Raw genomic sequence first — 15,850 nt, forward strand, 5'->3', positions numbered from 1 at the left:
CAGACATTTCATGTGTAGAGGCTGAATTGCTTAATTCGAAAGGGCGCGCTGCTTAGGCGGGCAGATATGAGTTAAAGAGACGGGCAGAGACGAGTAAGGTCTCTGTCTGTCTATTTAACACATAGCTGTCCGCCTAGCAGCGCACCCTTTCAAATTACGCTTTTCCAACGAGCCCAGTCCTAAGCACTTAACGCTACATTGCGGTTGCGCAGCTAACTCTAGTCAAAACAGCACGAAACCGAGTTACTTGAACTATTACTTGAGAGGCCCCCCCCCCCCCAATACACGTTAGCGTTCTTGTCACCGCATTTTTAACAAAAATGTATCTTCTGACAGTTGTTCGCAAGCCATGCAGCCTACGTGTATGTGTCACTCCTCTTATCCTTGTCATTTGCTACTTAAAAATTGTTGTGCGCTTAAAAGACAATCCAACGAAAGGATAGGACAGGAGAGAAGACAGTACAGAAGCGCACTGCTTAAGTATCGTTACCAACCAGCTCGTCAGAAACTTTTACTCCAGCGCATTTATTATTATTTTTTTTTTTTTTGCGTTATAAAACTCTTACATCAGCATGGGGGCAGCAGCTTTTTGTGCTGCAGGGGAACGTTTTCAGAATTACCGCAACAAGTATGTTATCAAGAAGAGCGCTCTTATATGTATAAAAAAAAAAATATTTTCTTCGATTATTAGAGCCTATGTATCTATCTATAGGTACTGGGCGCTGGTATGAAACATGGTGAAACACTTTTGATTACGGGGGGAATTTCAGGTAAAACGGCGTTGGTTATGAATGTATAAACTCGTGCCCTATTACAGCATTCCTGTGTATTGATATAGTGATTTGGTGGCAGCAGAAAGGGAAGAGAAGGAGGGAGGGGGGATTAATTTATGTAACATTTACATTCGAATGTCATTTCATCCTGCCTTTTTCGCATATCTATTGCCCGTGCCCTGACCGTCACTAGAACCAGTCGCGTGCAATGGGCGGAGGCCAGAATCAAATCAAAACTTGCAGAAATAAGGCTACCACAGTAGTTTCACATTTTTCACGTCCCTTCCATCCCCTACGCGCGAAAATATGGAGAGCACAAAGCTTTGTTATTCGCTCTGAGAAGACAATAATAGAAAAAAATCCCAGCTTGTTGTTCCATCTTTACGCCTTTTGCGCCTTTACAAACTTAAATACTTGGATTAGTAGAACTTGGGAACACTAAAAAAGAACTGCAGGTTCGTCAGTTAAAACTCAAGTAACAATGACTGCCAATTTAGTTCGGTTTGTTTCCTCCAAACCAGCATCAGTAACTGATAATCACGGGGTATGACAATTCACCTACTATGCAAGGGTGTTCGTCTTTAATGCCCTTGATTGGAAATTGTCTACATAGAGTACTTTGACCACCTACTGCCCCTATCTCACGCTGTCTGTTAAAGGTTTGCAGATAGCATTTCTTTGCATCGCGTGTTATTAGTTCACAGTCTCAAGATAAGAGACATTTTAGATCGCATGAGGATGGCACCATGGACAAAAGAGGATAAATTTATCCTGGAACATTGGTAGAAACCAGATTCCGTTCACCCTAACCATAGAAGAGTGCTCCTGAACGCCGGCCGCCGTCATGTGCTAGTTAAAAGCTATCGATGCCTTTTGTTTGCACCCGAAGTCTACTGGGAAGGACGGTTACACATTGTCTTAGCTGGCATCCTTATAATACCAGCGTAAAATATGGATGGATGGATGGAATGGATGGAATATAGGAGCGTCCCCTTTGAAACGGGGTGGTAGCAGTAGCTATCATGCTCATTTTTCTCCATATATCTTAATTATTGATTTAGAATTCTTAACTAAACCATCATTCTATTTATTAAATTTTGCTAAAGGTCGCAACCGCAGCGACATGGTGCGGGCGTTCCTGGAAACCTGCAATACTTTTTCACACTGAGAGCCAGCCATGCTGCCTGGCCATTGGGCGAGCCGACAGCGTGCTCTGACACTGAAGAAGAGATAAAGATATGCACCGGGAAGAAAGAAAAAAAAATTGGGACAAGAGCATGGGATAACTAGTGCAGAGAAAGGAGGAAGGGTGCTACAATAATCATTTTCAAGCAAACTATAATAAACGAAGATAATGTGAAATAAGGCAAGCAGACACTGAAAGATATGTAATCAAGGAATGAGAGAAAAAAAAAAGAGTACGATTGATTTGGTGAAAAAAAAAAATCTAATGTTTTTTTTTCTATCGATGACTGCTCCTTCCTCCTTCATTCCCAGCCCTATCACGATAGGCGGCAAATAATCGCCCCTACAGGATAACGTGACTCTTAAGCTCAGTTTGGAAAGCACCGTCTACCAGATTTATTAGTCTTTTAAGACTCAGATCTACCGGTATAAATGTTTTTATTACTTGCAAAACCAGGAACACTCGCTTCAGCGCACTACACCGACAATACTTATCCCATGGCAAGTTCTCTATTTTTAAACAGCGCGAAAAAAACGAGGTCGTTTTCATACACAACAACACGAGCGTTGACTTTCAACTGAAGATTTATTATCTCAAACCACATTTACACATAATCCCGCCACAATACATACAAAAACCTACTTATCCTATTTTATTCTTCCGCAACGACCTCTCAAGAAAGGCAAGTTCAAGGTTAATCACTGAAAACTGTGGTTTTGCGACACACGCGGAAACACCCTTGTCAATGTGATACGCTTCTACTAATTCTGTTAACGTCTGATTTTTGTGTCTGAAATTGACCGACGTCTCTTGAAGCAAAGGGGTGCAGGTGTGTTCACGTTGCCTGCAATTGCCTGCCTGCAATACAGAACTAAATTTGATCTGTCTGTTTTGCCCAAAGAATTAAAGCGTTCCCTCACGCGGTCGCTGCAAGACAGAGGGATTCTGTATACAACCCTTTCTACGCAATCGACTTTCTTTTCATCATGGGTAATGGTACAATCACCTTCGGCCCTCCTACCAAGTAGGGATTCACGCCTTCGTTGTACAGCCGGGACATTATTACTCAATTTTCTTCGAGACGAAAATAAAACGTCCACTTCAACTTTGCGGCCCACTTTCTTCAAACGGTTAGATACCGAGTGGATGGATGTAAGGAAGAACCGCGACCATCTAGCGCTTGGCTGTTTCACGCATGTGGTTAGATTTTAACGTGTTAAATCGGGCGCGTTGGTACATGTCTTGAACAAATATATAACAGCGCAGAGAGACAGTTAGCTGTACTGTTATATATTTGTCAGCGCCGTCCTTGTCGTCTCGTCTTATCCTTGTCTCTTAGCGCTATTATATATTGGTTAGATTTCATTTTTGATACCAATTTTTCACAATGCCTTACAATTGTGAACTCTGGGAAAGCTGCCTCCTTAAGCCTGGCAATTTGGCCTTTCACATTTTCCTCAATCGACTTACTTAGAGCGACCCGAATAGATTAAAAGGCAATGCCATCTTTCACCAACTTGGAATGCCCTGACTGGAAGCTTAGTAGCCTCTTGACGGCGAATACAGCCAGCAAGCATTCCCAGGCTCAAGCCTCCGCTCTAGATCCAGAAACTGAATCCTGCAATGGTTAATGGACTCTGCGTTAAAGTTAAGCCCTTGGCCATTCCTGACAAAAGTGTCCAGAATAGGCTACGTATAGCTGTCGTTTCTTACAAAGACGAGGTAATCGTCCACATATTTATGTATCCAGTATCCCGACTTGTAACTCTGTTTCAATCGCTCTGTCAACCCTGCTGAAAAAGAAATCGCTTAACATAGCTTAGCTTTTAAAAAATTGATAACAACCAACTCGCCCTGCTTTTTGATTTTCTCCATGACAAGTCTCCCACATAGTTACATGTACACACAACTGCAGCAGCAGTGAAGAGCCAGCTTTACGAGAGATTACACCAGGATGGAAGCACGAGCGCTCATCTTTCATCTCTATATGCTAGGTAAGAGAACAAGTAGGAGGACCATATAGAAAAAGAACACAGAGCGAAGATTTTACGACAATCAATCGACAGTTCGGCCAATCCGACGGCGATTAGGTATTGCGAAGCAGGATAGGGGCCCATCAAGCCCCCATCGACGGCTCGAAAAGCAATCATTTCTGCTTCTGCGCGGGGTGGCTCACAACCAGAGCTAATTGAACCCCTCCTCGATAAAGCTGTCTAGCCACCACTGTTTCCTCGATTTCTTCGCCCTAACGCATCGGCCTCAGCAACATTTCTTACTGTTACTCTTTTGTTGAGGAGCTGGCGACAGCTTGCGTGGTTTACTTTCGTCGGCCCGTCGTCAGGCATGCTCATTTCGGCTTTTCGCCTAGCTTGTAGCGAACATAAATTCAGTCAAAAGCGAATATAGGGGGTGTTCTTGAAATAGAAGCTGGGAAACGTCACACCTCTTCCGTAAACGTCGTCCTGCCAAGCGGCACAGCTGATCCGGCTTCTTCATTTTTGTTTCCTTATTGCGGCTCTCTAAAGGCTCCTTATTCCCGCCTTTACTGGAAAATGGAATCGATATCTCGTCAGCTTTCGTGGGTCGCATTCCTGCACAAGAGTTACTACTCTCCGTGACTGGGATTGCAGGTTCTGAGGCATAATAGTGGAGGAAAGAGGGATCATAATTTTAATAATGATAAACAGTTATCTTTTTTTGAAGCGTGAATTATATGGCGACCAGAAAACGGAGCAACGCGACCACGCTGCTCGGTGACCACAGCCGTCTTTCGCTCACTCGCTTAGTGAGCAACCGACATGTAAGCGAAGGCAAAGTGTAACACCAACGTTTACAGTATTTTCGATTATAGCGCCCCTTCTTGACTTAGTAAACGCGCCCATGCCTGTTATCTATTTGAAAAGTTTGCAGACTTTCATGATAGCAAGGCCCAAGTAAATATTTTCTCTGCGCTAGCGATGTAACGCTAGGGCTATGACCCACACTACCTGAAAAGAGAGATTAATTATTCACAAGGAAGGTGTGCTATCCTTCGATGCGGGAAAACTGCATGTTAGTAAACACACTCGTGAACTCTTCGTAAGGCTGATAGTGAGAGAGCAAACTAAGCAAGCGAGCTATGAGCCAAGAGTGATTTAGCGCGCGCGCCTACAGCTGGAACGCCGCAACACTAGATATTGAGCGCTTACACACGCGGCTCGACTTGCATATCGCCATATAGTCCACTCCTTCGTTGCCCGCCCTCTACACAGAGGAGCAGATTGCCCTCGCTATTGCAATTTTTCGGCTATCTCAAAGCAATTTACAAACTTTCCAGGGCAGCGGTCCAACAGCAGCGGCAATGACCAAGACAACGCGCGTGTAAAGAAAAGCAGAGCTCGATTATACTCATTGAAGACTCATGTTACAACACTGAAATATATAGTGAGAGTCTTATTGGCGATTCACACGAGAGCTTAAGGAGTATATTTAGTGGCTGCAGATGTGCGCGACGAGTCAAGCAAAAAAGGCAAAATGCTTCGCGCGACGCGCCACTCGTCGTTTGCAGGCGTAGCTTTCATGTTCACGTGTGTTTGCGCGTACATTTAGTCCAGTGTTAGCACCGACGAAATGCTCACCTATTTCTGGAGGCATCACAGCAGGCCTAAAAATTGTTTTCCGTGTGCAAACTTCCCCGGCGACCAAAACAAAGTAGACGCAAAGTAAACTGCACTGGTAAACTGTAAATCGACCAGAGTCGTCCACAATCATTGTGCTCAGCCATACGAGCATGTTGAGCAGAGATGCATTACAATTCCTGTAGCCAGACGCAGTCCCCATTGGTTTCAACAGGGCTTTAGTGTCCTCACTTGCGCTGAACGCACAGTCACATTGCTTCGCTGCGCGCACTTCACGCACACCACGTGCGCACAACGGCTGCTCCAAATTTCCTTTGATTAGGCCTCTGCATTCGTTCGCCCAATTTCGCGTGCTCAAGCATGTTTTCCATTAAGGCGAGCAGCGGTCGCGAGCCGCGGTCGGCCTGGGAAACTTATCAGCACAGAGTCGCACTGCGCTGTATAATGCGCATTCGCGAACAAAACGGAAAACCACCACGCTAATAACTTTTCCCGCTCATCCACCCATAGCGCCAGACTATGCCTCGTGATGGATCACAGGTACCTGGGCACATGCAACCGGCGGTCCTGATAATGCTTCGAGGCGCATATAGTTCAAACGAACTGCGCGGTGGGCACGACTTACGTACGTGTGCATGCATTCTCATTTGTGTTAGGTCGACATTTATACCTCGAATCTTCTCGAAAGCTTCCCGCGTACTGCTTTACGGCCGGGGTTTGAGGTGGGATCTAGCCAAGCGTTACTTTGCAATTACGTAATGGTATTATATATGGCTACGCGGAGGCAAAGGCTGGCTTACTTCAGTAATGACGCAACTTGCAACCGGCTTTTGTGCCGAGAACAGCGTTCAGGTTCACGTTTTCTTTATTTCGCTGTATTTAGCCAAAGCAGCAGCAGAAACGCCCAAACTATAACTTGGCCTGTCAGTACTAACGTCGTTCGAAGCGACTGTGGAGAATAATGCGAACAACACTCCAGGTCTCCGCGGATAAATGAAATCAGCCCTTGTTGTACTAAACTTTTCACTCCCCATGCTCAAATCCGGTTTTCCCACTGACTAAAATTACCTTGCCTGACTTAGCTCATTCCACGCTCGCAAATCTTGAAGTGCCTCGAAGTAACAACGTTTGCATTACGGTAGAGAGTTTGAAATTCACACAAAAAACAGTTGCGACTCCGCTTCTACTGCAAATAGAAACCCTTTAGAGAGGGTGACCTGTGGCGACATTTTCCATTACTCCTCCAAAAGAGTTCTGTGCGGTCGACGCTTATCTCTTAAAAGAAGTGGCGGCTTTAATATTCGGAATAATTTATTCGCAAGAATAAGACCGTTTACTTCAGCATCGCGTTGGGTGGAGGTGTCAGAAATGGATTGCGTTAGTAAAGTTTTTGCCACACGTTGTCTTGACTTGCCTTGTACAGGGACTTTCAAATTTACATGTTCAGTTTTGGAAGCCTCTTTGGGGGCTTTCTAAGCTATTAGGTTTTCAAGTTGGAAAGGGCAGATATTTTGTATTTCTATAATTAGAAACAAATTGCCCCCTCCCGCAAAACTACAATGATTGATATGTTTCTGTTGTTGGTGGTCGCAGTAGGAAAACATTCTGTTGTCTCAAAAGAAATCTCGCGGTCCCAGTGAAACCGCTTTTGATATAACAAGCATTGTTTTCGCTGTAACAACACATGTTTCTACTATGGCACATCGATCTGTATTAGTTGACTCAGTACTGTTGCTCTTAATGAAAAAAAAAACGGTACCACTATGCTTTGTGGGGATTCACAATCCCCTTCCTCCATTATAACGCCCGCGCGTAATTAACACGCGTGATTACGCACGCTGGCAGAGAGGCTGGCGGAGGAGAGGGCATGCTGGCCACCCCCCGCCGCCTCCCGGGCCTGCGGGGACGCTGATGCGGGCTTCCCTCTTTCCTGCCGGCGTAACCGGGAGACCTCCTTTCCCGTTCCGTGTCGAGGAGCGCGACTGTAGCAACTCGCTCGGGGTTCTTCGGCGGTTGGGCGCGCACGCGCGCGGTTCATGATTTCCGCCGAGGAGACCAACGCCATCACCGAGAATCGCCCATTGACCGTAGGCACTGACCGCAACGGGATGTGAGCGAGAAGCCGTGTCAGGTGAGAAGACTCTTCCTCTCACCTCCTTGGCGCGCTTCCCCATTAGGTGGTTTTTATTTCACCTCCGTACGCGGCGTTCGCTCGCTACACGGCGGTTGTATTTGTGTGCTGTTGATTTGCCGTGTATAATTACTCGGACAGATTAAAGCTCGTTCGAGTGCGCAACTCGTGTTTGTGCCCACTGGCCCGAACCCGCCGCAGTGGCGATTTCTCGCACCGCGGGTTGGGGGTGACAGCTCTGTCGGCTAGGGCTGGCACGTAGGGGTTAGAAGACGACTGTAGCGTCTAGCCCCCCGTGGCGCATTCTTGCGAGAATGAACCCCCATATTATGGCGCCCAACGTGGGGCCAGAGGTGCGACAAACCGAGTGTCTGTGTATCGGGTTTTCGACACAGACAGGCCATGGAAGCGAGCAGGTCTGACTTTCAGTCTCTGCTAATGCTTTCCGATATGGCTTCCCAACAGCAACCTATTGGCGTGGCTGTATCTGCTACAGCCGGTCCATTCGCAGAGGCTGACGCTAGCCCCAGTGATCTCATATCGTTTGAGCCGAGCTGTGCTTCACGCGGCGCACTCACTCAGACGCGCGGCGACGCAGGGCACTTTTCGCCAAGCGCTATGCCGCGAGGTATGGAGTGCACGAAGCGGCCACTGCCCTGCACATCCCAGCCGGTCATTCAGCCAGATTTCTCTGGCGAGACCCAAGAGGCTATGCTGCGCGACGCTTTGCGCCTCATAGAAAGCCTCACGGGTGTCGTGCAGACGACTCTGCATACATCCGCTGCGAGACCGAGGTTAGAGGCGGATTTGCCCGGTTATAGCGGCTATCATGATCAGTGCCAACGAGTACCTGGACCGCATGCTGACTTGCCAGCAGGCGACAGGGCTTCCCGATGGCGAGATTCTGACACACGTCGTGCCAGTCTCACTGACCGATCAGGCTGCCCGCTGGTTCTGCCTCACTGGCCACCTGTCAAGCACGCTGGATGAGTTCCGAACGCGGTTTCGCGAGGAATTCTTACCCGCAGATTACGAACGGCGTCTGCGGCGCGAGCTGGAGCTCCGTACTCAGCATCCGGACGAGTCCTTGCTCGAGTACGTGAGGGCGATGGACGAGTTGTATCGTCTCGCATACCCCTCAGCTCCGAACGGCGAGAAGGTAGAGCGTGTCACGCGACAAGCTCACCCTACCTTCGCAGCCTACCTACGAGGATGGTTCAGTTCAGAGATTTGGACGAGCTCGCCTCGGCAGCCAAGCGCATACAGGCGGACATTCTCGCTTCGCGCACCTATCGGCCACCCCCGCCGACGTCGCACGCACTTGAGCCGCGATGCGCGTGGAACGGAGGCACTTTTCGCCCTCTCTCCCGGGGAGCCGAAACGGTTGCATTCAGTGACGGACAAACGAGAAACGCTTGGGACTTGTCTGACCGAGCTCTCGACCCGTACAGCACATGCTACGCCCTACCAAGAAACGCAGAATCGTGGTCGGCATCCCGACAAGAGGACGCAAGTGCAACGCGCACCTGCAACGGTAAACCCGGCAGGGAGGTACCGTCAATCGGCGCGCGGCGACAGCAGCACCGCCCGACAACGGCCGACCGCCCTCTGCTACCGGTGCAACCAACCAGGGCACTACGCCAGGGAATGCAGGCGCCCCACTGCCCGAGAGCACACGTTTTCGGGAAACGAGCGGAGCCGCTGCTGAGCACGACTGCACAGCCGGCGGCGTCAACAGCGGTGCTCAGTGAGTCACACGAACTCCTGGCCCCGTTGGCTTGTCGTTTTGGTCCCCCCAGCGACACGCCAGTGCCACTTATTGAGCTTACTGTCGTCCGGCGTAAGTTCATGGCTTTGCTAGACACCGGAGCGTCCGCTTCATTGTTTGGCGACGAGGTATGCGAGCATCTCCGTCGGAGTGGGATCCGATTGCGAGAGAGCAACCTCGCCTTCCGTCTAGCCAGCGGAACGGCGCTGCGATGCTTGTGGTGCGATGGGAGAAACGAGTCAGGCGCCAGCGCCTCACCCACCTCCCCGGCCTGTCGGTCCCAATCATTCTTGGTAGAGACTTCCTCGCTAAGACGGACATTGTTATTGACGTCTGCAACGGAGGATATAGGGAGCGAGCATGTGGCATCCTGAACCCTTTCGTTCAACCTTAAAAAGCATCAGAAGTACCTTTGATATCAGATGCTACGCGCGCAGACATACGTAACAAGCGCCCGAAAAAGCTCCTCGAAACGCCTTCGGCCGGGCAGACAAATTCGCCGGTCGACCGCGCCGAGAGAAAAGGCGCGGAGGGGACTGATTCCCCTCCCGCGCGACCCCCTGCCCCTATTGTGGTTGCACTCTGCGCCGCGAGGGAAGGCAGGCCTCCCCACCCTCTGCTGAACAACTTGAGCAGTTTATCAAGGGAGGAAAAAGCGCGTTTGTCTCAGCTCTTGAACGAGTACGACGCAGTATTCACTGAGCGGCCTGGCTGTACTACGCTAGTAAGGCACAAAATTGAGACAGGCGACGCAGTTCCTTGGAAGTGCAATCCCCGGCCAGCCAGCTTGGCTAAGAGGAAAGCGCTTCATGACGCTCTGGATAAACTTGTCGATACAGGCGCCGTGGAACGTTCAAACAGCCCCTGGGGTTTTCCAGTGGTGCTGGTACCCAAAAAGGACGGAACTACCCGCCTTTGTGTGGACTATCGCCGCCTGGACGAGGTGACGCGGAAGGATGCCTATCCACTTCCGAGTATTCTCTCGATCGTGTCCAATGTTGGCGGAGCGAAGTACTTTACTACGCTCGATACCAGTAGAGGATACTTTCAGGTGGAGATGGATCCCGGTGACAGAGAGAAGACTGCATTCAACTGTCACAGGGGTCTTTTCCAGTTTACCTGAATGCCATTTGGCATGGTTGGAGCTCCGGCGACGTACCAGCGTCCTATGGACCGTGTCCTAGGTGATGCAAAGTGGCACTATGATCTTGCCTACATAGATGACATTGTGGTGTATTCGGCAACCTTTGATGAGCACTTACGCCATCTCGAAGACGTACTGGAAAGACTGAGGTCTGCGGGAATCACTGAACCCAAATAAGACTCAGATAGCGGCGACCCGAATAACCTTGTTAGAGTTCACGCTAGACAATGGAAGCCTTCTGTCGTGCGAGAAGAAGCTCCGGGCGATTCGGAAGTTCCCCTCGCCGACAGATATAGGCGGACTGAGACGCTTTCTGGGGATGGTGAACTTTTATTGCCAGTTTATCCCAGATTGCGCCGCTCTGCAAGCCCCCTTAACGACTTTGTTAAGGAAAGGTGTTAAGTGGCATTGGGGTCCCGAGCAAGAGGCTGCACTGCGAGGCCTCACTAATGCGCTCGCGGAAGAGCTGAGGCTGCCTGACCTGAACAGGGAATTTGTGATCCACACGGATGCATATGACTTGGGCTTAGGAGCAGTTCTGCTTCAAGAGCACGAAGGTAGCCTGAGGCCGGTGGCGTTTGCCAGCCGCTCATTAATCCCAGCAGAGAAGAATTATTCCGTGACAGAGAAAGAATGTCTCGCGATTATCTTCGCTCTGCGGAAGTTCGACTACTACGTCGATGGAGTCGCTTTCGTGACTGAGACTGATCACATGGCACTCACTTGGCTCATACGCCTAGGCGAGCCGAGTGGACGCCTAGCGCGATGGGCACTACTTCTCCCCCGTTACGGCTTTACCGTGCGCTACAGGAGAGGTAAGAACAACGTGGTGGCGGACACGCTTTCAATCTCACCGACCTCATGTCTAGGCAAGCTCTATGAACGGGTCATACACACCCGTCTACAAAACTTCATTGAGGATAACCAACTCTTCAATCCTACGATGATCGGCTTCCGAAAGGGACTGTCTACCCAAGATGCATTTCTTCTCATAAAAGAAGAGGTCCTTCGAGAAATTCCACGCCCCAGTGAACGATGCATCATGGCTCGCGACCTTAAGGGAGCCTTTGACACTATTTTGCACGATGCCATCCTGAAGGAACTGAGTAACATAGGATGTGGAGAACGAATCTACAGATACATTCAGACTTTCCTCAGCAATCGCACGGCGACAGTTGGATTGGGAGAGACGCGCACGGGGACACTCGACATGCCAAACAAAGGCACGCCCCAGGGTTCAATAATATCTCCCCTCATCTGCAACATCGCTATGACAGCGATGGCGCGAGTCCTAGATACAGTCCCCAGCATCGGATACACAATCTATGCGGACGATCTCACAGTATGGGCCACCAAGGGATCCCTGGCAGACAAAGAAAACGCCCTACAAAAAGCTGCTACCTGCATTGAAGTCCAGGCAGCGAAATGCAGGCTGAGCTGCGCCCCGGAGAAGTCAGAGGTCATACGCATTTGCGGGTACGCCTATCAATCTCCGAGACCTTTCAACATTACCATAAACGGCACTTGCATCAAGGAGGTCGAAAAAATACGAATTCTTGGACTATGGCTAAAAAGCGACAGGAGAGTTACATTCGCCCTCCAAAAACTAAAAATAACTGCCCAACAGACAGCTAGAATGATAAAGCGAGTCACTAACAACCGCAAAGGTATGAGAAAGGAAGATACCATAAAACTGGTACAGGCCCTCATTACAAGTCGATTAGCATACGGACTCCCATACACCGAAATGATCAAGAAAGAGAAAGACAAGGCGAATGCTATCTTACGGATGGCATATAAACAGGCCATCGGTCTACCCTCTTTCAAGGCCAACAACCTACTTGAGGCACTTGGCCTCCACAAAACCTTCGAGGAAATCCAGGAAGCGGTGCTCCTAGGCCAAAAAGAACGCCTTTACACTACAGCAGCGGGCAGGAACATTCCAGCTAAAATAGGCATACCGGCTGACAGAGCCAAACTCTAAGATACCGAAGACTTACCACCAACCCTTTGCGAAAGGATCCACGTGACACCACTACCAAAGAACATGCAAAAAGAAACAAACGAAGGACGCCGAAAAGCCCGCACTGACCACATACGATGCACACACCTCAAAGCGCGAAATGCTATCTACGTTGACGCATCTAACTATACCCACTCTCCATACTCAGTAGCAGTCGTCCTGGATAATGAATTCCGGGAAATCACAAGCGCTACAATCCCTACACCCAACTCTATTGTAGCAGAAACGGCAGCCATTGCGCTGGCCATTCAGCATGGTGAAAGTTCTGGCAGAAACCTGAAAATAGTCACCGACTCACAGGCAGCCTGCAGGTTATTCCTTGTAGGACTAATACCTAAACAGGTATCAAAAATTCTTCACCTGAATGAAAAATCCAACTCCTATCGGAAGCACCGAATTACCTGGACGCCAGGTCATGATGGATTACAGGGAAACGAGGCAGCGGACAGCTGAGGTCGAGGATACACAAACCGCGCGGCTAATCTCTCTGATCTCATCCCCCTTTCCTCACTTTATGGCGAACGACTTCACTAATTAAGGAAACAAAGGCGAACCCTCCCACCTCCACACCGCAAACTATCGGCACAGGAGGCCAGAGACTGGAGAAAACTTCAAACTAATACCTTCCCAAACTTACTCCGCTATAGCTTGATCTTTCCAGGCGAATACGAGGAGTCTTGTCCTTGGTGCGGGGACACTCCGACGACATATCACACTACTTGGGGCTGTACCGGAAACAAACCGCTACACCTGCACATCACTAAAAGAGAGGAACAGTGGGAGGCGACCCTGCTCAGCTCAACCTTGGAGGATCAACGTCAACTGGTCACCCAGGCGAGGGCGGCAGCCATAGCCACTGGGGTCCTGCACTGAGGACACCACCTTCCTGTATTTCCCCTCTCTCTTTCTCTTACCGAGAATAAACGTTTTTCAATCAATCAATCAATTCGCGCGCGCCCGTTCGCGGGGGGGGGGGGGGGGGGGGGGGGGGCAGTCACTCTGCTATCTCCTCCGCGACGCCCCTCAGTCGGAGCAGCGCGACTGTAGCTACGCTCTTTCACAGCCCCGAGGGAAGCGCGGCCGACCCGCCTTCCCTGGGCGAAAGCGTTAAACACTTGTACTGCGTCAGTTCAGTGGGAGCGCGTTCAGCAGAAGGGAGCTATTAGAGGCTCAGCGAGAGGATCCATTTTGTCAAAAAGTGTTTGACGGGCTCAGGGAGCCAGGCGGCGCGGCCGCGGCGCACATGGAGGCAGCTGGTATTGCTGCCCGTGCGGGGCGCTCGAACACAGCTGGTAATGCTGTGAACGCGATGGATTCCTATCTGCTTGACTCTGATGGCGTCCTGCTGAGATACATTCCCTCCGAGAAGGATACGCACGAGTCCTTCAAGGTGGTGATTCCACGCACGCTGAGAAAGGCGTTGTTACGCTACTTTCATGACACGTGCATCGCTGGGCATGCGAGCGGCCCTAAGACTTTTTTCAAGTTGTGTCGCTTCGCTACCTGGCCTGGCATGAAGCGGGAGGTGATTCGCTACACCCGCTCGTGCGACGTGTGCCAAAGGGTCAAGCCACGTGGTGGACGCACACCTGGGTTTATGCAGCCGATCAATAGCCAGGCTTCCTGGCAGAATGAGGCTTCTGACGTCATGGGACCCTATCCCAGGACCCCGAGCCGGAACCACTTTCTGCTCGTTGTCACAGACCATGTCAGCAAATGGGTGGAGCTTTTCCCACCTTAGAAAGCTGACGGCACGCGTAATCATGGGGAAGCTGGTTGAGGTGTTTACACGGTTTGGCTACCCCGAGCAGTTGATAACGGACAATGGGTCGTGCTTCACTGCTAAGCTCTTCGTGGACTCCTATGTTGCCCTCGGCATTAAGCACAACAGAACAACCACGTACCACGCCCAGGCAAATCGCACGGAACGAGAAAACCGCAACATCAAGCACATGCTGGTTGCATTTGCGGAGACGCACAGTGACCGGGATACCCGTCTCCCCGAGATTGAATTTGCCTTCAGATCAACCGTGAATTGCTCAACTGGGTACACACCTGCCGCCCTCAACCTCGGCAGGGAGCTGTTGAAACCCCGTACACCGTACTCTACAGGTTCGTAGCAACAACCCGAATGCTCGATCGGCACGCTCCGACTACATGACCGGGCTGCGCGCGAAGATGACGGAGGCTTTGGACAAAACACGACAGAATCTGAGCACTGCTCGCGCCGAGCAGAAAGCGCAGTATGACCGCTCTCACCGAGAAATTCACTACAAACCGGGTGATCTCGTGTTGAGGCGCAGTCATGTCCTTAGAGACGCCAGTAAGAAGTTCTCCGCTTCTCTGGTGCCGAAATGGTCAGGACCGTACCGAGTTTGGCAGAAGGTCACTTCGCTCGTGTACAGGCTGGCGGACTTGAAGTTAAGACCGACCGGCGGACCGGTGCATGTCTGTGATCTCAAACCATACGTTGACAGAGGGAATGAGTGGCCCGAGGAGGACGCACTCCCCCGCCAGCAGGCAGCTGTACCGGGAGGCCGATGTCGTCGCTTGAAAATAGCGCCTCGTTACAACTTGCGCCCACGGCAGACGTAACTCTGACCAACGCTCAGGGAGCAATTTCTCGTGCTGAACACGGACGGGGCGCCTTGTCGATATTCAGTACATTTTGCTTCCAGAGCAAGCACGCGCTTTCTCTTTGGAGAAGACAGGGTGGGGTTAGATTAAAAAAAAAAAGAGAGGAATGCTGTAAACGTAAAAAAAATAATGTAACTAGGGAAAAGACAGTCTTGCAGCCAGCCAGGAGGGGAGCCGGCGGAGGCCACGACGACCGTTGCAGCAGCGAAGGGCAAGCCGTCCAAGGAGTGGCCGCGTTCCTGCACCCAGGGCCTGCTGTCACCATCAACCAGGCCAAAACAAACGGTTTCCGGTCGGCTACGGAGCGAGCCAGCCGGAGTTTGTGGAACGGGCCCCTGCGTCTAGCACGACAAAAGCAGCAGCGAAGGGACCGCCTCGGCGCCGTTCGGTGCTCGCGGCAGTGGCTTCACCAGCGGGAGTAGCTTGGCGCCCCGCCCCGCTGCCATCGCCGTCGGCGGCGTCAACGACGGAGGGAAAAGAGGCCAGCCAGGAGCGAGCGGACGACCAGCTGAGGGGAGCCTGCAGCATGGTACGCAACGCGAAGACGCAGTTCCTAACCGTTCCCCGACAA

At 50.6% G+C, this 15,850-nt stretch overlaps 1 protein-coding gene across 1 annotated transcript in view; it reads right to left on the reverse strand.

The window, feature by feature from the left end:
• Positions 1-15,850, reverse strand: part of LOC146184953 (protein turtle homolog B-like) — a 645,660-nt gene that overhangs the window by 17,822 nt on the left and 611,988 nt on the right. The window lies entirely within an intron of this gene.

Source organism: Amblyomma maculatum, chromosome 6 (assembly GCF_055883805.1).
Source record: "Amblyomma maculatum isolate TAMU_Amacu chromosome 6, ASM5588380v1, whole genome shotgun sequence".
In the NCBI taxonomy this organism is placed as follows: domain Eukaryota; kingdom Metazoa; phylum Arthropoda; class Arachnida; order Ixodida; family Ixodidae; genus Amblyomma; species Amblyomma maculatum.